The sequence below is a fragment of the Phycodurus eques genome, chromosome 10 (assembly GCF_024500275.1).
Source record: "Phycodurus eques isolate BA_2022a chromosome 10, UOR_Pequ_1.1, whole genome shotgun sequence".
NCBI classification, from domain to species: domain Eukaryota; kingdom Metazoa; phylum Chordata; class Actinopteri; order Syngnathiformes; family Syngnathidae; genus Phycodurus; species Phycodurus eques.
In genome coordinates, this window is record NC_084534.1 from 23,000,724 (window position 1) to 23,027,383 (window position 26,660).

The window sequence follows — 26,660 nt, forward strand, 5'->3', positions numbered from 1 at the left end:
GGAAACAAAGCCTTTCTTTTCGCACTCAGAAATGAACATTGCGCACGTTCCTGCGCATTTTTAAAGTTAGAAAATCCACTTTAACCAAGAATTCTAAAACGCATACAGGTAATTTACAGTAATTCATAAAGCACAATGGAAAACGTAGCGATTGACCTAGATCAGACCACGTGTCAAGGGACTGCACAGTCCCAGAATCGGGGCCCGACCAGATGTCGCCATCACCACGTGGCTCACTCTGAAGATGTTTACCCAAAAGTCTTCTGACCCACTTCGCATTATCAAACAACGGCCACTTTCTTTTTTTGACATTCATCCGGGGCAACAATTCCAGACAGAAGCTCCCCGCTTGGAGGGGAAAAAAAGAAAATAAAAAAATGCAGGAATTGAGGCCGAGCTTTTAGGTAACGCGGCCCTCTCGGTGAGCAGACGGGTGGGCGAGCGTAGCCCAGCTGTACGCCGCTGGGAAAGACAGATAAGTGAAACAAAGAGGCCAGCTGTGCTCCGGAAAATTAGTGGGGAGAAAGATACATCTGTGGAAGATGATCATGAATGTTGTGTTTGTGTGTGTGTGTGTGTGTGTGTGTTATCTACATATATGTGCCCGCTGTGTGCATTTCCCAGTTCAAGAACACAATGCATTCTTTTGTCTTTTTTTTTTTTTTTTTTAAATTCTACTTTTTGGGGAGGGAAACCAAGGTGACTGTAATATAACGACTTAGACAGACTGTTGCTGCACCGCCCACACATACATGCACACGCTCACACACGCGCACACGCTGTCCGTCCTTGCGAGGGTTAGATTAGTGAGAGTGCAGGTGTGTCAATCCCACAAATCCACTCAAGACGATTGCCGGCCGGTCAGCATTCTTTGGTTGGGGAATTAGCGCGGATGCTAACATCGCGGCAGTTTTATCAGAACCTGGACGAGGCTGTTTTTTTTTTTTTCTTTTTTTTCCCCAGACATCCACAAGAGACACACACAAAACCCTTCGTCGAATTACCTAAAATGATTTATACGTAAAAGTGGCGGCCTTTTTTAGTTGCTTTTGGCTCTTTTTAACCTCCCACGCCAAATGAACCCATTCGAACGTGCCGTAGTTTATCACTAACCTACGCTAAAGCAATAGTAAAATTATACTTACAGGAAGTAATTGCTTTTCTAGATTTATTATTTTTTTTTTTTTTGGGTGGCACTAATTTGTGACGGACCAACACGAGGTCCCTAATTAAGTCCGTCACACACACACAGATTTTAGGAAAAGGGATGGGCCAAAAAAACTTGCTGAGTCTTTTTTTAGGGGTCATTTGTTTTCCTTAACTGGAACATCACAAATAATTCCCAGTCTACTTACTTCCATCCATATGTTTTCAACATACACAGGGGCCCTCGGCTTATGATGGAGTTCTGTTTCTATGGTATAAATTAACTTTGTGTGTAAGTCGGACCACAGGAAGTTATAATTACAGGAAATATTTGTATGACAAGCACTTCTAGGCCATAAATATAAAACAATCAAATGAAAAACAGTCAGCGCAGCAGTAACCAAGTGCCTTGAAATGTCCTAAATTGGGACCGTCATAAAATGAGCACCCCTGTACAATGCAAATGGTTAATTCAATGTATAAGGACATTAAAAACAAGTTTTAACGTATTTTTTAAATAAAATACAAAAACAAGCAAATTATCCACGCAATTATCAAATGATCTGCCATGGCAAAGCACTTAAAAATTGATTGTAATGGAGTCAATATTGAGATTCAAACCGTGTTCATCAGGATTTTTTTTTTTCATTCCTGACATTTGAGGATTATTAAACATGCCCAGGAGCATTATTGCTGATCTTGAGAAACTAATTTAACAGGAGGGTTAAACCCACGTGGATTTGTGGACACAAACCATCTGGTGTGTCAAGTTAATCGGTGGCGAGGCTGATGGAGAAAAGTTGATCGTTTTAAAGATGTCTGGACTGGAGCAGAGCTAATTAAAAACATCCTCGTGGGAAGGCCTGGAACCACTCTTGATAAACATGAATCATATTTTTTATTTTTGAATCAGCAGACATGATCTGATGTGAAAAAAAGCTAAAATGGGAAGTTAATGATGTCTCCTGGACTTCAGTAGAGTCATCCAAGCTCTGACTGGAGCTTTTCCTTTCAGACCATAACAACTTCTTGCCGGGTCACCGAGTGGCAGTGGAGGAGCCGGCCAAGGGTCACCGGACCCCCGTGCACGATGTCAACGAGGTCGCCGGATGCTCTCTGACACACATCCATCACTTCAACGCCATCGTCTGAAGCCGTCGTCTTTGAGAAGTCGCTGCCGAATATGACATGACAAGGGCGTTTTCGGGTCACGCCAGCGAGACCCCCCCCCCCCTCCAATTGCCATCCTTGGGGGTCAGATATCACAGCCCTTGCCACTGGAACTAATAGAGAACTTCCTGCATCCCCGGTTCTAAAGCAGCTGCTCCACGCTGCTTGTATGCGCCTGTGTTTACAGGAAAAAAGGGATGGTGGGTGGCAGTGGCGGTAGTTGGGGGGGGGGGGGGCGACGTGTAGATCAGCTCTTTTGATATTAGCGGTGGTGGTCTGCCTTTACTGTTTGGTTTGTGGGGAAAGTTAGCCGCGGGGAACGTGGCACGAAAACTTCAACAAGACATAACAATAGTACACCTGTGCAGTCTAACGAGAACCTTACAAGATGACGATAAAAGTGGTACGGTAAACAAGACTACAAGCGCAGTAACAAACATCTATCTGTCCATTTTCTATAGCACTTGTTCCTCATGAGCCCATCCCAGCTGACTCTTGGCAAGAGAAGTGGGATCCACACTGGCCTGGTCACCAATCAATCACAGGGCAAATTTAGACAAACGACCATCTATATTTACAATCACACCAATGGATAATTTAGCGTAGGGCTGCAACTAACAATTTTATTTGAATAATCAATTAATCTGTCGATTAGTTTTTCGATGAATCGGATTTAAAAAAAAAAACTACTTTGCATCCCTTTAAAAACAGGACAGAAAATGGACAAACAAATTGAGTATGATTCAGTTATTGTCCGTAACATGTCAGAAAATAGGCAAAAAATGTTGATTATTGTTTTCCAAAGTAAAAGCAGATTTTTGCAAATGTCTTCTTTGGATCGATCAAAAGATCCGTTTGCTACAGAAATTTGAGTATATTTATTGTTGAACGTCTGAAATTTAGAGAATTTTGACAATTTTAAGTTAATGTCACTAAACAATTAATCGATTATCAAAATAGTCAGATTAATCTGATAATCGATTAGTTGTCGATTAATTGTTGCACCTCTAATTTAGAGTCTTTAAATGAACCTAACTTGGATTTTTTTAGATTATGGGAGGAAGCTGAAGTACCTAAAGAAAATCCACACAAACGCTGAGATTGGACCCAGTTTTCTTTCTTGATTTTTATAATTAGTTAGTTAGTTGGTTATTGTGCGATTCTTTCGGCCTGTGGTGCTTTTCCATGCGGCATCACACAACGACCGGTGGGTGCTGTCAGGAGGCTGACGCTGGCCAGCAGACCAGATGGGGGGGGGGGGGGGCCTCCATCTGGTTCGGCCGACAGTTTGTCGCTCCTATCTCTGCTGAACAGTCCCGGTGTGATGCTCGCCAGGTCTCTTCTGTGTTTTCCCTATCTATCCCCCACCCACCCACTCCAAGCCCCCCCCCCAAACACACACATGACCTCGTCCATTCCATGCAAGTAACAACAAACCTCCAATCCTTTCGCATCATACAAAAAAACATCGCTGTTGTGCAACAGCTTGACACATAAGATGCACAAAGCGGATTGCCTGCCCGCCCTGAGTCCATATGCCCTGGACAGCATACAACAGATGCACACGTGTCTTTTCCCCTGGACTGCTTTCTTCAGCTCTGTTTGCCACATGGAAAAATAAAAGTGATGACTATTGGGAGGAAATGACAGCTGAGGGGAGTGAAAGTGCTTTTCTTTCTTGCTCGCTTTCTTTCACGCGTGACATCAGTCAAGAGTGCTGGCCGAAGGCGGTTGATTTGCACGATCTTTGGGGAGGGGGAAATAAGGAGTGTGTACAAGATATACAGTGTGAAAGGAGACGATGTAAGTGTGAGTAAAGGGAACCTCGGAATTCCAATGATGTACTAATGTCAAACATTTTTGGAATTCGATCAACATGTTCTGGAAAGCTTGCCATTAAATTCATATAAAAATAACAAGAAAAAAGATGGAAATGGGACGGAGGAAAGTGATTTTCAGGTCTTTGGCTACGTCGGCAATCATTAATAAAAAGTTGGCAATGTCATGTTGAGTTGCGGTTAGGTCTTTATAGGAGGAGAGTCGCCTCCCGGACACAAAAAGGAATCTCGCTCTGCATGACATCAAAGAATGAATATTTATTTATTCTTTTAAGTTTCACAATAGCTTAGGTGACTTCTTCTTCTTTTTCTTTTTTTTAACTGTTATGTGATGAGACTCACCTCCAAGGCACAGACTGTATTTAGGTTAAAAAACACCGTAGGTCACTTCTTTTTACACTTTACATTGCACTGATTATTTTTTTCTTTCTTTTTTTTGTTAACACTATGTTCCATAGCCTATACAGTAAATTACTCACTGATTCAATTTACATTTTTGTTTCTATACGAACAATTTGCAGCCACCAGCAACAGATTGTGTTGCGCTGTACATTAATTCCTCATTAGCTCAGAGGACAAGGTTGGGGGGATAAAGAGGACAAGATGAGGCTGCACCATCTGCACAGTGCAGGGCAGCACAAGGGAATTCAAGCTGCGCGCACACACACACACACACACACACACACACAAACAAAACACACGCACGCGTGCAGGCAATTCATTTGGAGAGGGTTTTGCTCCTACCTCCTCTCTAGTAGAGTCCACGCGTTCAAAGTCCTGCAGAGAAAGTCCAAAAGCTGCACTTGTGGCTTCTTCTTCGCCCTTATCCGCTGCCTTTTTCTTTTTTTTTTTTTGCCTCTCCCGCATGTGTCACGCGTGTGTTTGCATTCCCACAAATGTGAGGACGCAGATGGCACCCAGATGGAGCGACACGCACACACATGCGTTCAATGCTGTGGTGCGTTCACGTCCCCCCGCCCTCTTCTCTGGGAGCCTTTTCGTCTTCTATTTACGTCCTCCTCGGCGTGCGCGCTCGCAGCTTCTGAGCCTCCACGCACCCGCGCCGCGCAGACCCTGCCACTCGCGCCCTAAGCCCCGCCCCCGCGGCGGAGTGACGTCACAACCCCCTCCTCCTCCTGCTCACAGTATGGCTCCTGGCCAAGCAAGCATCCAGGAGTGCCTCCATTCAATATGATGGACCCTGCAATTAACATAACTAATTGCTTTGGCACCTAAAGGCTAAACAAGAGGCGGTGCCAAGGGTGACAAAAGTGTGCTCATCTACATGTGTGTGAATGTTAGACCCCCTCCCCACCCCCCTTTTCCGTCTCATTGATACCCTTTTGTCTCAGCCACCGTTGGTGTGAATGTAGGGACACACACACACTTGAGGAGCCTGAATCACTCTCCTCGCCTCCTCCCCCGGCGCAAGTTAAACTTAAATCGCCGACTGATTTATGCACCCAAAGAGACAAACAGGTGGAGATAAATGGCAGCACCCTACCCCAAAACCCCCACTGTTTCTTTTACAGAAGAACATGGATCTGTTTTGATGACGTAGGTGACACGTGGAAGGCACTACAATACTCAATTATTCAGTCATCAGAGCACAAGTATACTACATGGACAAAAAGTAAAAAGTCAAGGGAACGCTTCCTCAAGTTAGTCAAGGAGTCGCTGGAAACAAAACACGCCACATTGAATGCATTGCCCGGAAGGGCACATGCTAACAAAAAAAAAAAAACAACAACTGGGGGGGAGACTGAGGGTCTTCTTTTTAGATAAATACTGTAGATACATACTTCATTTACCGTACTTTTCCACAAATCTGATCTGAGACGAAACAAAAAACGGTGCCCTGCAGCGAAGTGGAGACTGTGGAGTATAACGGTGCCGTGTCTAGAGCTAAGGCACAGAAACAGGTTAAGCGGAAAAATGTGAAAAGCACGCCGCATTGAACGCATCAGTCAGTAGAAGAGGCTAACAAACAACATTCGAGAGGAGACTCGGTGCTGGAAGACACGAGTCCCGCAGCAAAGCAGAGACTGCGGAGTATAACACAGCAAAAGGCACTGAAATTGAGTAACCGGGATACTGCCTTGAAACAAGCCGCATTTGAACGCATCAGTCGGAACACGCAACGACAAGATGACGCTGACTGAGGGCAGTAAGAAAAATGACGTGCTGCAGCAAAGTGGAGACTGTGGACTATAACGGTATAACAGTGTCCATAGCCTTGAAAGAGGAGCCTTCCAAAAATACATTTTTAAACAAAAGCGGTGCAGCACCACATTTAGAGATTCAATATAAGAGTACTCACAGTCATATGTTCTTTATCTTCTGCGAGGAGCTGAGAGGATCTAAGACGTCTATACTGTACGGACGTCCATGTACAGTAGCTCCGTCTGTCTGTCTTATACTGCCCCCAGGTGGCCGAGGCAGCAGCAGCACAATGTCCTTTCTATCGTTGCAAAGTGTGACAAAAACTGTCAGTTCTTTTCAATTGCATGTAATTTCTCATGTTCTGTGTTTTGGCCTGCTGGTAATGTGTTTTCTTTCTGCACACAGTCTGGCCTGCTTAATTGGTGGGCGGAGTCCGTGAGCCACACCTGCCTGCAATCAGCCAGCTGCACCTCTCTGCAATCAGCCTTGGTTGATATTCAGGTGCGGCTCCAGTGGAAGGACGGTGTCGGAGTATTATACTGGTGGCTGTTTTGCTTCTTGGTATTTATTACTCTGTCACTATCGAGTCTTTTTAGAATTGTATTTATTTATTTATTTTTACTACTAACACGCATTCTTTTCCCATTTATGAGGGATTGACTTCTATCCTTAAACTGCATATGCTAGAACTGAGTGTATGGTGTAAATTTGGTATCAAGAATTTGAGACAACAAAATGGTTAAGGCTAAATGGTTAGCAATCGTGATTAGCATTAGCACGCTAGAGATTTCCATTTTAGGTAAAAAAACGCTAACTACCATTCAGCTCACTCATACATCATGTTTTATGTACATTAGACATCTGACAGTTTCTTAAAAATCACAGACAAGACGCTTGTCAATTAACTAAAACAGGAGCACTCTGTACTAAGCTGACCTTGATCTTACCGAATGATGTGATTAGTGGAAAATGGAATTAAGAAAGATATGAGAATGAATTTATTCTTCTTCTCTTCTCCTGCCTTGCCACACATTGTAGTTCAATGCAGGCAAACGACAGTGTCAAATGTTTATTTTAGTCAATGCCACGGGCTGCCAAAAAAATGGATGGCGGGCCGTAACTGGTCCCCCGGTCGTAGTTTGGACACCCCTGGGTTGAAGGCATGCTTGGAAGAACCCCTGACCTAAACCCCATCAAACAACTCCAGGATGAACTCGAACAGAGACGGCCGGTTAGCCGCATTCCCACGGACACAAGCCACTTCCTGTTTGGTGTAACGACCAGGTGTCCCCACGAACCCGCACGTACTGTATGGCACGCACGCACAAACACAAAAAAACGAATTTGTGTGAATCATCATCCGTAATAACCTGGCCTCGACTCCTCTCCTCTATTCAGAGTGCATCTGGTCAGCCAGCAGGCTCAGAGGCAACGCCAGGTGGTGGCGAGCAGGAGGGAGGATGAGGGGAGACAACGGGGAAAATGGGAGGGAGGATGGGGGGGCAGTGATGCGCGAATGAGGAAGGCCTTGCATCTGATGCTGTAGGACCGATAGCGACTGCAGCGGTGTGACTGTTGACGCATAAAGGCATATTTAGAGCAAATGCGAAGCAAGTCAAGCAAAGTCGCGTTGTGGCCGTTTAAACGACAACCCTATTGATTTTACAGGAACACCAACACACTATGGACAAGGTAGTTGATGTAATTTCTCTGTCTGGCACAATTTCAAACAATTCCACCTTTAACTTTCTGTTAATGAGTGGGAACCTTATTCATTTTTCATAGTATAGTTTACCTTAATTTAACCAAGAGCCCTATTGCCCCCCCATTTAAACTTTCCTATGAAGCCCATTCATTTTGAAGTATGGCTTACTTTCGGCTTTAACCAAGAACGCTATTGAGTTTACCACTAATGCTGAATCTGAAAATATAATGTGTCACATCTCCAGCTGTCCCAATTTGGAACAATTCCAGCTTACTCTCCACCTTCACCAAGAACCCCATTGATCCCCCCGAAAAAAAGCGAGCGTAATCACGCGTGTTGCATTCAAGCAATCTTGCACTGGTCCGTCTTCCTGGCGTCGCAGCTGTTTGCCATTGTGTACGTGTGTGTGTGTGTGTGTGTAGCCAGATGAAGACAGAACAAGAGAGTGTGTGCGGCATCTGTTTCGGTTCACACGCTCCCTCTACAATTTTCCCCTTTTAGAAAACATAAACAGCAATTTTTTTTCTCCGTCCTCTTACAAAAGGACAGAAGAAAAAGAGGCAGTAGGGGATCTGAGAAATGATCATTATGCAAATACAGTGGGTAACAAAAGTGAACACAGCCCTGTTGAAATAATCGGTTTTGGGGAAAAAAGACAGACTTTCCCTGTTTTTTCATGGCGGAATATTTGAAATGATCATCAAACTTTGACGCCATGCTCCCCCCATATAAAACGTTTCCACCTAAAAAGCTTGGCAACTTAGCATCACCCATCTGTCTAGGACACCTACTCCTGATTCAGGCTCATTTGGGCGAATTCATCAATGTACAACCTCTGGAATTCACTCAAACGGCTGCTTCAAACCAAAATGCCCAACTTCCTGTTCACTTCAGAGCCTTGAGTCTTTTTCATGCATCCTGTTATGACACATGTCCATGCAATTTTGCATTGAACACTGAAACAGGTGTCAAGGGATACTTTTTTTCAAACTTTCCTGGGGGTGCTACCGGGTTCGTTTTGGGGGGGTCAACAATACATACATTTTCTTTTGGATGCACGTGCTTGCCAAAAGTGCTGAGTTTTCTGGAATGTAGAGGCCCCCGAAAAAGGTGATACCAAAGGGTGATCACAATATTAAACGTGATTCCAAAGTCTAAAAACAAAAGCGAAACTACTTAAAGAAAACAAGTCCAACCTGGATATGCTTCCAAACAAAGTGGACAACCTCCTATCCAATTTGGGGCATGGTTTCCAAGGGACAAGAGACAATTCTAACTGGGTGTATGTTTTCTAGTGGCCAGATATGCACTCTTGCCTCATTGATTGGACTCCAAGTTGGCTCACACCTGACTCTGATTTGCTCTTGGAGAATCTGTAGCCTAAAGGTTCACTTCCGTTTTCCACCCTGTCCCATGTCTATTTAGATATTATTTTCTTTAAAAAATATGAAAACATATAATTGTTTGTGTGGTATAAATTTAAGCAGATTCTGCTTATTCTTGTGATTTAGATGAAGATCAGGCCACATATTATGACCAGAAATCTAAGAAATTCCAAAGGATTCGCATACGTTTTCCTCCCATTGTATATATGTGTATATGCACATGTGAAAAAGAAACAGCCTCATGCCTTCACCTTTGCATAAGAATCTAACGAAAGAGTGTGACGACATTATAAGGAAAGTCCTACTAGCTCATTATCAACAGCAAGGAGTACATTTCAAACTACCAAAAGGAGTAAAAACAGCAAAGTTATTCATATTAAAGTATTCCATCTGAAATTAGAAATGGAATGCACCTGATTAGCTGCGATTGGCTAGCAACTAGTCTAGGGTGGATCCCACTTTTCTCGCCAAAGTCAGCTGGGATTGGCTCCAGGTCACCCCTGACCCCAAGGACGACAAGCAATATAGAAAATAGAGGTGGATTGTGATTTACTGGCTACCAGTTTGTAATTTAATCAACAGCCGAGGACTGCAACATAACGTCTCATAAAAAAAAAAAAAAAAAACTCCCTCTCGGGCCTCATCAGCAGCGCGGCCGGACGCCGAGAGAGAAAACACGTGTCGTGTTTGGTGGGCTTTTGGCGGAACTTTTTGTTCAAAGGGTTGAAATCGCGAGAGAAAAAAAGGAAAAGTGCTGAACATTAAAAATGCTGAATTGGAGACAGTAAACATACTGTATTAGTAAGCAATTCTCACTAAATGAGAACCTGATGTTCTTGCAGAACACTCAGTGACTCACCACACGATTGCTTGTAAATGCAACCAAAACAACTTGATTTTATACTAAAACAGACTACACACAGACATTGATTTTTAACATCTTAACCATTTTTAAATTGTTAGACCCCACACCCCAATCACTGTGTGTATTCTTACTGTTCTGATAGTGTTTGGTACACTCAAGATGACCAACACAATACACCACATATAACGAAAACTCCACCGACAATCACAACTCTTCAATAACTTTTAATATACCCAATATATAATAACTGCTTGCTCAAGATAATTGTTTAAAGATATCCGGTAATCGGATATCTGCTGACTTTGACCGCAAGGGAGAATGATCAAACTGGGTGTTGACCACACATAAGGATTTGCAATCATAAATATTGAACATTTACGATTTTTAGCCCAGCAGTGGTGTTGTGAGGAAGCTGAGTTAAAATGTCTGTATTCTTTGTCAGCCACCCTGCCAATTTTTCCAACACATTGAGTTGGACCGTCTACTACAGGCATCTTATTAGAATAGTCGCAAGGTTATAAAAGCCTTGATGAAGGTCTCCAGTTATTGCCTTCTTCTACCAGACCGAGTTTCTCCTGGGTATTTTTTTCCCCCTTCAAATAAATGGGATTTAACTGGGAGAATAGCAGCCAAATGGCTTTAAAATGATGACAGAGATCTTTTTGGGCTCAAGAAAAGCTGCTATGGTGCCACTCTTAATCCTTTTTCCAGCCACTGTTTCCTGGAGTTTTACTTAACGCTTCCCACACGGCGTGAATGTTTTTTTTTTTTTTTTTGGGTGTGTGTTTTAAGATCAGCATTTTCAGCACTATGGAGAATTCTGTGAATGGTAACGATAAAGAGTAAAACAAAACAATTAGTCAAAGGGGTAGAAAATTTTTGTTAAATCTCGAGATTTCACCCCATAATACAAATACTACAGTGTATAATAATACTAAAAAATATCTAAAAATAATATTAATAAAAAAAATTATTATTCGCATACACGTCTTCTTGAAAATATTAAGTCAAATCCAATTATGTATCATCCATCCATCCATTTTCTGAGCTGCTTCTCCTCACTAGGTGCTGGAAATTGCCCGTAGCTGTGAATGTGAGTGTGAATTTTTGTTTGTTTATATGTGCCCTGCGATTGGCTGGCGACCAGTTCAGGGTGTACCCCGCCTGTGGCCCGAAGATAGCTGGGATAGGCTCCAGCACGCTCGCGACCCTAGTGAGGAGAAGCGGCTCAGAAAATGGATTGATGGATGGATTTAGGTTCCATTTTGCAAATTCCCCTATATTCCCAATAATCCCATATATTTCTGTTAATTTTCAACTTTAGAAAAATTCCAGAAATTTTGCCACCAGTGCAAATGTCTCATAATAAGGTTCTCAATAATAAAAAAAAAGAAATTCTGACAGTATTTCTTAAGAAATTCTAAATTAAGAATTTAATTTATTTAAGAAATTAATTAAGAAATTAAGAAGTTCTATTCGTTGATGACGTCACTGACCATTCTCAATCACTTGTCCATCAACAAGAAAATGCTACGCTTGTGGAAAACGTCCATAACTCCTGGTTTCAACCAGAAAAAGCCACTTATGAATGGCACATTGGCGTGGTTGAGCAGTGTCTGTCAGTAAATGAGTCGTCACGTTAAGTGTCACGTGGATCCTAAAGTGTTCCCGCTCGCCTCCTTTTCCCGGACTTTCCGGCTCCACTGATAACACGACACATTTGTTTGATTTTTCAGATCAGAACTTTTCATTACTGCTCCCTTTGATCCACTCTAACCACCTTACTGGCAAGGCTTCCCTCCCTAATCCCCCCCCACACCCACTATCCCAATGTTCACTAATCTGATACAGCCGCAGATTTCACTGTCTGATTTTGCACATATTTATCCATTACTTCCTCTGCAATGTGTTTATCGTAGAGGGACACATCACTTCGAAGCCTCGTAATTGTCCAGAGGTCCATTTACTGTAACGGAAAAATAAGAAGAGATTAAATAAAAGGATTTTTTTTTTTGGGGGGGGGGGGGGGGTCATCATTCAGGGATGAAATGAATGATAGGTGACGTAAATACAAAACAGCTTTGTTCGTCTCCGAAAGGACGCGGGAAAGGAATGCGCTTCCCCGAAATAAAGGCGCTCATTTAAAATCTATTCTTCCTCCTGCACTTTGAGTTAAAGAGCAGTTAAGAAGCCACAAAGCAGTTCTGGTAAGCAGCGTGGCCCGATGGATTCACAACCGAATGGACTTTTCTTCGCCCCGCGGCCAAAAACACCGTTATTCTCTCACTTAAAAGTGTCTCCATGTGCAGATATACAGCGGATAGAAAAGGTCTACACACCCTTGTTCAAATGCCAGGTATATAAATGAGACCAAGATAAATCGCTTCCAAACTTTTTCCACCATTAATGTGACCTATAACCTGTACAGTTCAGTTGAAAAATAAAATATGTTCAAGAGCGGAAGAAAAAAAATAAACAACTGAAATGATGTGGTTGCACAAGTGTGCACACCCTCCTACTATTTTTGGGGATGTAGCTTTGTTCAAAATTAACCAATCAGATTGAAACTCAGGTTATTTAGGGGTCAGCACACACCTAGCACCATTTAACGTGCGTATGATTAATTCCAAATAAAGTTCTGGTTTTCTTCCTGACATTTGTTTTGCTTTCTAACAGAAGATGTCTGAAGTTTTTGTGGCAACACTGAGTGGTACTGTGAAACCTTGTTTTTTGTATGCCCCAGTTTTCGGACAATTAGTTTGAGATTTTTTTTTCCCTGACAAAATTTTGTCACAGCTTTGATACGGTTACAAATGGTGGTCATTTCCTGGAATTGATTGCCCACACAAAGCAATCCATGCGTGAGTTTCAGCATTTTCTTGTAGGGCTTGAGAAGGTGTCATCGTGCCGCATTGCATCATGGAGGTATCGGTCATTTTTTCTGATCTTTTGATTATTACTCAGATGATGTGTTTCCTCTGCCTGCATTTGTTTTGACTTCATATTTTGTCAGCTGGTTTTAAGTAGGGGGATACATTGTTGTGTTATTGTTTGCAGCACTTCCTCACGATTGCAGCAACAACATGTAGACAGAGAATATAAGAGTACTCACAGTCATACAGTATATTTTTCATCCTCTGTGTAGAACGATTTATATTCCTGCCGAACTGATTAGCTGAGAGAGGAGTTTCGATTACTGAATGAAGCATTGTTATGAGTCCCACATGAGTTCTAGGCACGGCACGGCCCGCTGCAATACGATTGGCTGCTGCAGACTGCCTGATAATGCCTCAGTGAACATTAATTAGTCAATTAGTCTAATTGACAGCCTGGCTGTCTAAAACTGCCCCCAGGGGGTCAAGGTGGGCACACCAGAAGGAGCAGCATTCAATTGATGCAGCGTGACAAAAACTGTTTAATTCTCTTTAATTGGATTAAATTATGCCATTGTGTTTTATTTAAAGTACAATATTATGGAATGCTATTTTTCCAAATTAAAATACACATTTCAACAATTCATGTTGTTTTTTTGGGAAGGCTGGAACAAATTAATGGCATTTCCTTTCATTTCAATGGGAAAAGTTGATTTGAGATTCGAGTATTTGCAGTTACGGAACTAATTAAATTCGTATCTCAAGGCACCACTGTATTTTGAACCTCTAATGGAAAAGCACAGCTTGTGAAGCGAGTAATATAAAATGGCGCTAGATGTTGTTTTGCAAAATAACCACCTAACAAATAATGCATCACCCCTCACTTCTTCCAAGTGCGAATATTTGAGTCAACGTTTGTATTTTGGAAAAACCACACTGGCCGCAATCCATTTAACGTCCCATTATGCTGCGGCGGTGGCATGGCAACATTTTGTGCTAAAGGAAGAAACAATGGCAATAAAAAGTCATTTACTTTAGGATGCTTCTGCGGTGGACTCAAGAGTTCCCGATCCAACAACTGTCGTCCCGATGTTGCTTGTAAAACACCATTAGGGCACCATGTTTACCGCTGCTGGAAGGAACTGGCCGGCAAAGCGGCTTTTCTGAACTCAAACTCCCGCCGCGGTGTTTAATGACGTGTCAAAGTCGTTGGGTCTGCTTAGACTTGAGGCTAATTCGACCATTATAAGCGCTGCCAATTGTGTGACGTTGCCCTGGGAAACAAATCCTAATTGACTCGCCGTCAGCGTTGTTTCCGTGGAACACATTAGCAGCCATTACCGCACCGCGTTGCCTTCGGAGGTCACACGCATTTCATGTTTTTCCAAGTGTTCAAGGCTGATTTAGAGAACTGAGTTCACTTCGGCTAGCTTTTATGGCCTCCGGGACCCTGCTCCCCAACACTTTTGAGTTTATAACATAGACATACACTATATTGTATAAAAACATAATAATGTCAACAAATAAACGGGTTTTAAGAAATGTAATCACTCTACATACCGGCATATTCCCGTGTTAGATGTGTGCCTTTAATGGGCTTGGCTTACTGAGTGATGTCGGGAAATGGAGCAGGTTAGTTCACGTGTGAGCGCCTGGGTTTAAGTTGTGGCCCACAGCAGCTCCTTGCCAGTGGGATTTGTTACCTTGACGACCGGACGTAGAACCCTGACGATGACGTACATCAGAGCGTACCTCGCTTTTCTCACCCATAGTCACTTGGGAGAGGCTCTGGCACACGTGACCCTAATGAGGAGAATAAGTATAGAAAATAGATGGATGGATGTGCCCTGTGTTTGACTGGCAACCAGTATAGTGTGAACCCCACTTCTCTCACCAAATGTCAGTTGGGGTAAGCTCCAGCTCGGCCGAGACCCAAAAAAGGACACGCGCTGAGGAAACTGGAAGGATGTAAAATTATACCTGCAACCAGTCCAGAGTGGACCCCACTTCTCTCGTCAAAAGTCAGCGACGCTAGGCTCCTGCTCACCCGCAACGCTAATGAGGACAAGTGCGATATATAAAATGGATAAATGGATCGTTTGACTACAGCCCCCGTTTCTGACTAAATTTCGTTCGCTGCCCACCCCAAAGGCATTGCAAACAAATGAGGGGGCAATCTGCCCTGCGATTGGCTGGCAACCGGTTCAGGGAATACCCTGCCGCCCGCCCGAAGATAGGTGGGATAGGCTCCAGCACGCCCGTGACCCTAGTGGGGAGAAGCGGTAAAGGAAATGGATGGATGAGGGGGCAATCATTGGGGGTTCCCAAACGACTGGTACTTTACCCACTCCTAACATCTTACTAGCCCTATCACTCCTCTCTCCCTCTGTCTCTCTTTGCCCCCCCCCCTCCACAATTCATTGTACCCTCCTTTTCAGCCAGCCTCACATCACCCAAAACAAATTGGTCCCTCCTCCTCCCTTTACTCCCTCTCCGTCTCATGCACTCCCTCGCTTTTTCCTCCACCGACTTGGTGCCGATGAAAGGCAGGCATTGAGCCGGCAGTGGCATTCCAAAACCTCAGGCTTCGGCTCCAGCGTGTCTGGCTATTCAACACTGCTGGGAGCCATTAGTTTAAGAAAGGCCTGACCCACCTACTCACCCACGGAAAACCCTCAGATCTCCTGTTACACTCTGAGAGAGAGAGCGAGAGAGGCGGGGGTGGCTGCAACGTGCCCGTGCGTGAATGACAGAGATGGGTTAAAATGAGAGATGCAGGTATTTTTGTGTATGGTGTAGGGTGAGGGCTGGGGTGGGTTTCTAGTGAGGGGAGGGTAGGAAGTGAGTGTGAAAGTGTGAGCCAAAGAGTTGCTGCATGTGCGCTTCCATTTTTTTATGAGCGGCAGGGTCACACGCTCTCTTGGCAGCATCTTCCCCGAAAGTTTCCAAACGGGGAGGCCAAGTGTGCAGCCAGGCGCCAAAGTCCACCCCCCCGTCTTTAAACGAGTGGATCTCAAAATGGGATCCACAAACCGTAACTTTGGGGTCCGCAAAATAATTTGCAATCAATTATTATGTCAGGTATTTTTAAAAAGTGCATATAGGTACCAGAGCAGCACTAAAACAAACAAAAAATGAACCCCTGGTATATCATGGATTTTTAAGTGATTGTTTTTCCAGATTTTTACACTATACAGACATGTCGGAATAAAGAATTGCTTGCCTTCAGTGTCGTGCAAACTTAGTGCCACAACAAGTCGGGCAGCACTGAAGTCTACTGTAAGATATGCAGCGTGATTAGCAGAAAGAAGAAGAGGCAGAGAAGGTCATCAACCCAGATCAGAAAATATATGCTTGACGGTTTATAAGTACCAAACATAAATGCTAATTTTTTTTTAGCTCATCTAGTGGTTTTACATGATATTTTAGCATGAAGGTATCGAACTTCCTTTAGAAGAAGTTATTTGGTTTGGTTGAACATACATATTTAAATACACAATGTTTAATTCTCTTTTGTTTTGTGTGTCAGTTTTATCGTAAACCTTGACTGGGTGTGACCAATAAACAACTTGAAGCAAGCACGCGTTGCCTCTTATTTGGAGAACTGCAAGAGCGAGATACTCTTAATTTCCTCAAAGTGATGTTACATGTAATTTGTTGACAGCGTGAGAGTGCGAACAGGAGCTAAGGAATACTTTAAAAAGAGTGTTTTAATAAGTTGTGTTTTCTTAACAAGTTTAAATGTGTTTAAAACATGGGGGAGGGGTAAAGGTATGAAACAAATAAGTGTTTTCAAGGGCACCGCTGTACGACTAACATAAACTGAATTGAATTTCATTTAGTCCCTTTCTATTAACCCGGTCAAATAGGTTTTGGGTAAAATGCTCCAAAAATAAATTAGAGATGGAAGAACTAATCGATTAGCAATCAACAACTATTGTGATAATTGATTAATTGTTTAGAGACCCTGTTTAACTGTCAGAATGTCAGACTCTCGAAATTCTCTGATTTCCATGAAAGCAAACTGATATATTTTACTCAATCATATTATATATATATATATATATATATATATATATATATATATATATATGTATATATATATCTCAGTCAATTTGAAATAATGTCCTGTTTTTAAATACATCGATGGAAATTTGAAACGTTTTCTTTTCCGACAGATTCAGCAATAATTACAATAATCGTTAGTTGCAGCTCAAACATAAGTAAATACATGCATTAGGATTCTGAGAGGTTCGCTGAAAAAAGATTCTCCCCAATAAAAAGGAACGTGGACCCAAAATGTTTGAGAACCCCTGCTTTAAACGATATACACCTCTTGCTGTCTTGGCCAAACCGCACGCACTGTTGTGGACATCCATCGGAGGATCTCAGCGGTTTTAAAGCTGTAAGCGCAGCGGTTTTGGATAATTGGGGTGGAAAAGATAGCAGGAACATGCTGCGTGCCGCTGGCGTCATGTCCGCGTTGGCACATAAACACGGACGCTTCTCTAAACAAGTCCATGTTTGGGGAGGGAGAGCGCTTTGGCCGAGGCCCACACACAGTCATAACACATACAGTGAGTAAATCCACTCACCTCGCCTCGTGCTGGAGGTGTGCCTGGTTTGGGAAACTGGAACTGTAATTTCATGCAAGTTTGTTTATGTCGGCATTAGCGACTGTAAATCACGGCTCGGTACGTACCCTGGTTTCGAGGTCAAGGTTCGGTTCACATTGGATACATAAAGGAAGAAAATGAAAAATGTATTTTCTTTTTTGTATATGCGAAAATATTTAATGGATTTTAAAATGAAACTGAACAAACTGCAAGCAGTAAATTCTCCAATGAATGAAAAAGTTTTTTTCTACAGCACTTGTCCTCATTTAGTCACTGGTCAGCCTAAACTCTCCTCGCTGACTTTTGGCGAGAGAAGCGGGATACAGACTGAACTGGTCACCAGCCAATTACATCTTGGACAAAAATGATAAGGATTCCAATCCTGGAGCAACCGCCAACTTTCCTCAGCTCATTTTAGAGAAAAAAAAACAAGCTTCCATCTGTTTTGTTACTCTTCAGGGCAATTAAATTCATCTTAAAGGAGAGGAAAGCCGAGCCCAAAATATCACCTCTTCCCAAATATCAGTAATAAATGCACTTACATGCAGCGTCAAGAGTCATAACACTCTGGTCTGAACCACAACACATATTTTCTGTCATTTGCAGAGAGAAGAAAGTCAGGCGTTGACAACACTGCGTTATCCTATACTTCCTGCTACCATTCAGTATAAGCTTTCCATCTTGTGTGTGTGTTTTTTGTTTTTTATTCTGCGGAAGAGGGGCTGTCCCCGAGGCCACTGCAGCAGCTGTGTTGTTCACTTCCCTGGCGGCCATCACACCTGTGATGTGCAGGTGGCTCATCTGGCAGCGAACAGGGGAACACCTGGCCTGACAGCAGATAGAGCCTTCGGCGGGCTTTGCGCCGACACTCTGTTCGTGTGCGCTTGTATAAGTTTGAGGGGGGTTTGTGAAGGGCTCAATTAAACCCGGGGGAAGATAAGCTTCACACACACACGCACGAGCACACGCACACGCGCACGTGCACGCGCACGCGCAGACACACACACACACACAAAAGTGTTGGTATTTCCCAAGGTTGCACCTCATGGATGTTTGGACTTGTCAAAGTTGCAATCCAATCCTCTATGTATGCAAGAGGAATATTTACAGTAACTTGCACTGTTTTTCCTTCTCCCAGAGAACCCGTAATATATCCTCAGTGGCTTTTATCTGGAACACAGTATTGCTAATAAAATGTCAGTAGTATTTTGCCTGTCACCGTCTCGGTAGTGTGAGTGTAAGCTCACCCTCCCTACATAGTCTGACTTTACGGTCATTGGTTGGTCTGGACGATTTTTTTTGCTTTGACTTGCGAGTGCAGACTTGACAGGCAAGCGCTCACTTCACAATAAGCAGCACTTTGGCAAATAGTGAACTAAAAAAACTACGAAAAAAAATCATCCAAAACAGGCTTCAAGCTGTTTAATGCCACTCCCAGTTGGACGTTTATTGGCAAAGTAAATATAAAATAAAGAGAATTACACGTCGATAAGGTTTAAAACAACCACATAGCTTAGCATATCAGTCCGCTAGCTTAATGTTAATGCTAAATAGCATCTATGTTGCAGTGCTCTAACCCCTTTAAGCAATAGATTGAAGACAAATGTTGCAGAAACACACATATAGACAATATAACAGTACTCTCACAGACATATATTCTTTATCCTCTTTATCGACTACTATTAGTGCTGTACTGACAAGCCGTAAAATGGTAAGATGTCTTAATAAACAGTATATGTATTTTTCAGAGCGTTATGAGCGTATTAAATTTGTATCTCAAGGCACCACTGTATATGAATAATATAGAGAATAACCCAAATCATTTGAGAAAAAGGCATTAGCTTATGAGAATGTTGTACTATTTTAATAAAAAGTCGAATCATTTCTACAAAAAGGTTGTAATGTTATGAGAGTAAAGTATTTGATAATCAAAAAAATGATTTTTGAGAAAAAAAGCCTTGAGAATAACATCCATCCATCCATTTTCTGAGCAGATTCTCCTCACTAGGGTCGCGGGCATGCGTGAGCCTATCCCAGCTATCATTGGGCAGGAGGCGGGGTACACCCTGAACTAGTTGCCAGCCAATCGCAGGGCACATACAAACAAACAACAATTCGCACTCGGATTCACACCTACGGGCAATTTAGAGTCGTCAATTAACCTACCATGCATGTTTTTGGGATGTGGGAGGAAACCGGAGTGCCCGGAGAAAACCTAGCAGGCACGGGGAGAACATGCAAACTCCACACAGCGATTGAACCCCGGTCCTCAGAACTGTGAGACAGACGCTCTAACCAGTCGTCCACCGTGCCGCCTGAGAATAACGTATTTTTAAAAATGTATTTAAAAAGGCAGAATATTACGACAAAAATAATAATCAACACTGCGCAAATGTCTCCAGGGATGTACTGCGGCAGCCCACCCCCTGGGCTGTTGTTGCGGCCCCCACGGTGACATCTCGCTCCAGAACTCAACAAGGACCCCCGAGCAAGGACAAGAAGCAGAGACACAAACTGACAAGACTAATAAACAACGGCGGCCAGAACACATTCCACCCGTGGGAGGAAGATACTGAGCTCAACGCCGGTCTGAGCTACACAGAAACTTTGGTTGGATTTACACTACACCACAAGTGACAAAATTCTCTCTTTTTTTTCTTTCAAGTGGCACAATTGGGGTATGCGTCATGGCAGCATAAATAGAAAACCCCCACATAGAATCGGCTATCTTCCGATTAGAAAAAAGGCCTCTTCCAACTCTGGGTAAAAATCAATATGTATATATTTTACATACAATATCTTTGAGCAGAATACACCAATTGGTGATGAATAAGTCACATTTGTGCAAGTCTCAAGTCTTAACTTTCAAGTTTCAAGCAAGTCCCAAGTTACTGTGGCAAAAATCTAATTGTTTGAAAACAAATTTTAACTCATCAAAAGTTTTTGTTTGTTTTTTTTTAAACCCAAATAATTCTTGTATAATAATAACAATTATTATTATTATTAATAATTCTTGAAAATTCTCAAGCTTGCTGACATGGTTGACATTCTTTGGCTAATGTTTGCATTTTATGAGCACATGTTGGAACCTTCACTTTGCAACGCGATTCAGTTAGCAAGCTGACTGTGTACTGTTTGGCAAATGTATATTTAAAATTTTTGAAAGGCTTTCATATCCATTGATATTTCATTATGACAGAGAGAACATGTTAAGCTTGACAACAGGCAACTACACACATACAGTAATATGAATATGCAATTTGAGCTTCTGCACATGCAGATGGTTTCACGTGTTACATCAGTGTATACAAAGCCAAATGGGATATGCGTCACTTGAAATGTATAGGTACATGGAAATAGTACAAGAAAAAAATGAATATAGGCGTTTAATCAGGACTGGGTTTGCAATGTAAATCCAGCCTTTGTGACAGCTGGCTGAAAATATTCCAGCAGGAGTGAAGAGAGAACCACTACAACATGAGGTGAACTTGACTAAAGCGATAAATCTCCCCACAGGCTGGCTGGGTGGTGGGGGGCGAACAAGCCAGGAAATAATACAGCTCCTTTGCGGTTCTTGTGCCTGATGAGCTTATGTGTCATCTCGGTCATTATCTTGTCACGTTTCTCTTTTTTTTTTTTTTAACTGGAGATGCTCGTCCTCGCATGTGCTTCCCATCCGGGGAAGACGACGAGGATGATAAATGGCAACTTTTGACAAGCAGCGAAGTTGTAAAACACTGTCTTGAAAGGGAGGCGGTGGGTTTGAGACCCTTAGAGGTGCATGATTCTGTCAAGTGATCACGGCGGACCTTTCAATCAGATAGTGAAAGTCCCTGCTGGAGTTCTTTACGCTAGCCAATGTTGAAGCCATGAATGGAGAACAGATGAGAAGTGATATCTACTGGACACTTCATTCTAAGAAGAGCCAATATAATTGGTTCATTATTGTGGTAGTTTGCTGTGGCACAGAACTGCATTTTTGGTGTCATCTTCCAAAAATAAGTTGGTATTTTTTCGTGATATGGCATTGTAATATTCTGAGAATAAATGTTTGAGGCAAAAAAAGTCATAATATGACAAGATTCAAGTTGAATTTTAACAAGGAAATTTTTTTTTATCAGAATCAGAATCATCTTTATTTGCCAAGTATGTCCAAAAATTTGTCTCCGGTAGTTGGAGCCGCTCTAGTACAACAACAGACAGTCAATTGACAGAGAACACTTTTGAGACATAAAGACATTGACAAAAAAAAAAAAAAAAAAAAACAGTCACTGAGCAGTAAAGGGTTGCTAGTTATCTGGTAATGCTGGTACATTTTTTTTTTTTTTTGGACATTTGTGCAAACAGATGCAGAGTCCTCTATATATACTGCATTGTTTCATTTATTATATTTTGTTCAGATAAAAAAAAATGCCCAATGCCTGTCAAATTAAGACATTATTCTCAAAATCCTATGCCCTTTTTTAATTAAAAAATTGATATTTTTTAATCAAAAACATTTAATTCGTGGAAGAAATTTGAATTTAAGACAAGCATTTTTTTTTTTTTTTTTTTAAAGAAGACTTTAGTCATGGAAAAAAATACATATTTATGTCTTTAAACGTGGCGAAATCCGAAGTCTTAGAAGGTGAAGGCATACCTAATAAAATGTCCAGTGAAGGGCAGTTGTGGTACACTTCAAGGTCAGCACTGTGTCCTAGTGGTTAGCATGTCTGCCGCACAGTTCTGAGGTTCAGGGTTCAAATCTCCCCACGTCTGCATGAATTCTCCCACTTTCCAACAACATGAATCTAAGGTTCATTGAAGACTCTAAATAGTCAGTAGGTGTGAATGTATAAAAAAATGGATAGATGCAATCTGGGAATGTAACGGGTACAGAAAAACATGGGGGCCATGAGGACGTCTTTTGTGTGGGCTGAGTTGCAGATGATGGATACGGGGTGAAACCCGTGAAGTCGGGAAACACAGGGGATGAAGGGCGAGTGAGGGCATTAGAAAAGCACAATAGGACAATAAGTTGCTTTCACTGCACCGCTCTGATTCACTCTATAGCGGCCGAGCCCTTTTGTAGCGCCACTCGGTTGGAGACGGGCAGCTAAATGCCTGCGCAAAAACTGCGGCCCCTGATTCCAGACGTCTGGTTGGGGGGACACGTTTCTTGATATAAAAAAAAAAAAGAAAAAAAAACACTTTAAAAAAGATGAGCGCACAAAAGGAAACTTTCCTCCCTTCAAGGCAAAAACTTTCCAAAAGCCATGTGAAAATATGCTAAATGCTGCACACCACCACGGTCTCATGTGCCAAGGCGATGTTTAGACCACTGTGATAGACTGGCAACCAGTCCAGGGTGGACCCCACTTCTCTCGCCAGAAAGTTAGCTGGGATAAAGTCCAGTCCACCTGCAACCCTAAAGAGGATAACCAATCATTGAAAATGGATGGATGAATATGCCCTTTGTTTGACTGGGGACCAGTCCAGCATTCACCCCACATCTATCGCCAAAAGTTAGTTGGGATAGACTCCAGCTCATGTGTGACCTTAATGAGGACAAGCACTATAGGAAATAGATGCATGAACAACGTGATTGTGTGGCAACCGCTCAATGGTAGACCCCGCTTCTCTCACCACAACTCAGACAGGATGAGCTCCAGTTCACTACTCACCCTAATGAAGACAACCACAATAGAAAATGGATGGATATGCCCTGTGATTGACAACAGATGGATGTGCCGTGTTTGAATGTCAACCAGTCCAGGGTTGGCCCCCATTCTCTCGTCAAAAGTTAGCCAGGATAGATTCAAGCACACTTTTGACTCTCATGAAGACTATAGAAAATTGATGGATTGACATGCACTGTGATTGACTGGCAACCATCCATCCATCCATTTTCTGAGCCGCTTCTCCTCACTAGGGTCGCGGGAGTGCTGGACCCTATCCCAGCTGTCATCGGGCAGGAGGCGGGGTACACCCTGAACTGGTTGCCAGCCAATCGCAGGGCACATAGAAACAAACAACCATTCGCACTCACAGTCATGCCTACGGTCAATTTAGAGTCTCCAATTAATGCATGTTTTTTGGGATGTGGGAGGAAACCGGAGTGCCCGGAGAAAACCCACGCAGGCACGGGGAGAACATGCAAACTCCACACAGGCGGGGACGGGGATTGAACCCCGCACCTCAGAACTGTGAGGCTGACGCTCTAACCAGTCGGCCACCGTGCCGCCACTGGCAACCAGTCTAGATAAAAAAACAACAGTAACAAAAAACACACTTTTAAATAGATGAGAGCACAGAAGTAAGGTTGAAAAACCTCTAAAAAAAAAAAAGGTTGAAAAACCTCTAAACCTCTGCATTCGACACTTAAAAAGATTTTTGGGAATGGTCACATGGGTCAAGGTAATGTTTACGCCACTTTGTACAAAATGACAGCACACCGAGCAGAACCGGGGGACCCACGATCAAGCATAAAAGGTGGGGTCGGGTTATGTTCCGTGAGGGCGAGTTGGGGTGGAAGAAGTTATGTTTTGTCAGGGCACCCTAAATAGCCCCGGACTCCTTTAAGCAAGGCTGGTATTTGTGAGGATTGTTGTTGGCGGGCGATACCCCGGCACAGGAGCACATCTGGATCCCATCCTCCGTCGTAGCGCCGTGCGGCAACAAGACGCAGCTGTGCGAGAACTGGCTTCAATTAGCCTCACATTCTCCCTGACAGCTAATCCCTTTCGACTCGTTTCTCTCACAGTTTTTTTTTCTCCCTCCCCCCTCAACCCATCACCTACCCCACACTTTTAACTAGTCGCTCGCTCCTTCGCTCGCTTGGAGTTGCCACACTGTCTGCAGTCATCGACGAGGAGAGTGAGACAACGCGCTCGATTGGAAACAGACGTTGGAGAGAGTGCACAAGGTCTCGCAAAACACGCAACTCGACATTTCCTATCGGGTTGACAAGGCCGACGTTGTTGTTTTTTTTTCTTTGCAAACACTAGGAAGCTCCTCAACAGTACAAAAAGATGATTCGTTTTTAGGGCCTTGACATGTCACTCAGTAAAGCCTCCTGGAAAGTTATTTAAAAAACAATAACAAAAACTAAATCACCCCGTGTCACCAGTTTAACCATCAATATAAAATTGGGTGGCCATGTCCATCAGAACAGGATGCAGAAAAAAGTCTCAAGGACCTATGCCTGAAAGTGAACAAGGCAGTCGCCCTTTTGGGAATTGGCCCAAATGAGGCCCAATTGGAAGCAGGTATCCTAAACAGTTGGGCCGACTAAAAATGGCGTCAAAATTTCATGACTGGGTTGTGAGGGTTCAAACGACATGCGAATAAAGTTCCTCATTCTTGCAATCTCACGTATCCTAGTGAAAATGTAAATGTATTTTAGTGGTCCAAAAACACGACTCTCCACAACTCACTCAGTAGCAACCTCTGGAAACTGTAAAAAGAAATTCAGCCCCTGATGCCAGTTTGACTGACCAATATGAAATTGGGGGGTGGGTATGTCTGTCATAACAAGATGTACGAAAAGGTCTCAAGAACCCTTGGCCAAAATTGAACAAGAAGTTACAGGGCTTTGATGAACTCCTATTAGGGAATTCGCTCAAATGAGCAAAGTTTGACGAGCATTCCGAGGATTCGCTATGTAAAAAGGGGTTTCACAATTTCCTTTTTTGCTTTGAAGCAGTTATTTCAAGACAATGTAATGGTCATAACAAAAGCATTCAAAATGCCTGCCTTACGTACCCTCCCTGTTAAAGTGTCAGTTGTAAGTTGTGGCGAGATTTAAGATTTGTCCTGAAAATAGCAACTTTTCACCATCTCGGAGTGACTTTTACATTTGGTGTGTATAGTGTATAAATAGATGAGACCAAGAAATGTGATGTGGCTTCTATATTACATGCGGACTCCTGACACAAGGGAATGAATGGTGGCCCTGAAGGGACCAGAAACATGAATAAGATGTGCGTATCACCTATCACACTGACATGGTCAGTAGAGTTAGTTGTGAGTAACAACGAGTCTACTTATACAAGTAAACTGCAATTTTTTAAACATTTCTGATTTTATTTTTTTATTTTTTTTTAAATTCAGCCCCCAAAGTTAGTTTCACTCAGCGACCTGAAATTTGGTCGCTAATAGACCAAGAAAAAAAGTCTCAAGAAACTGTGGCCCAAAAAAAATAGGAAGTCTGCCATCTTGGTTTGATGCCATCATTTTGTCTGAAGTAGTCCTGTTGACTATCTTTAGGTGACTAATTAGTCCTATAAATGTAATCAGGTTACTACAAAATTTGGACCAGACAGACTGATAGCACTAAATTGCCCAAAAAAAACTGTTAAACATTTTTTGTGCGTGGAACATGGCAGCAAAAACATTACATTCGACTCACTTGTCAAATCTTGACCAAATAGTCTGACTGAGTCCAGTGCAGGCAAACTATGCTACGCCTGTGCATGGGAATGTTTGCTTACGACTTAAGAATACATGCGTGACAAACCCATGGCAAGTTCTGGCTAATTTGCCGGTTAGCCACTTCATCATTCGAACAGAAGTAGCCAGATTCCTTTGTTGTGGTGATCTCACATGGAGAATTGGGCTACGAAATGACCCCATAAATTCTCTCCATTCTCACGAGAGCCGCACTTTGCAAACATCTTAAAAAGGGAATCCAGCCGGGCAAGCTCGCCGAACAAAATTGTTGCCGGTGAGTCATTAATCAAACTTGGATCAGCATCTTGACTCAGCTGAAGTGCAAAATCCAACCCAGATTTGTTCCTGTGATGCTAAATGTGAGCCAGATTTGAATGGTTTGATGGACCATGATGAGCAAATCTCGAAGGTTCTGGAGTCGGTGTAGCCTCGGGGGGCCCCGGAGCAAAACATTAACAGGTGGCCGTCC

At 42.7% G+C, this 26,660-nt stretch overlaps 1 protein-coding gene across 1 annotated transcript in view; it reads right to left on the bottom strand.

Annotated features, from left to right (window-relative positions):
- Nucleotides 1-5,181, bottom strand: part of LOC133409101 (protein CBFA2T2-like) — a 29,274-nt gene extending 24,093 nt beyond the window's left edge. Inside the window, exon 1 of the mRNA XM_061688672.1 lies at nucleotides 4,899-5,181. The gene's annotated coding sequence lies outside the window, so the exon portion shown is untranslated. The remainder of the gene's footprint in view (nucleotides 1-4,898) is intronic.
- Nucleotides 5,182-26,660: the final 21,479 nt, after the last annotated feature.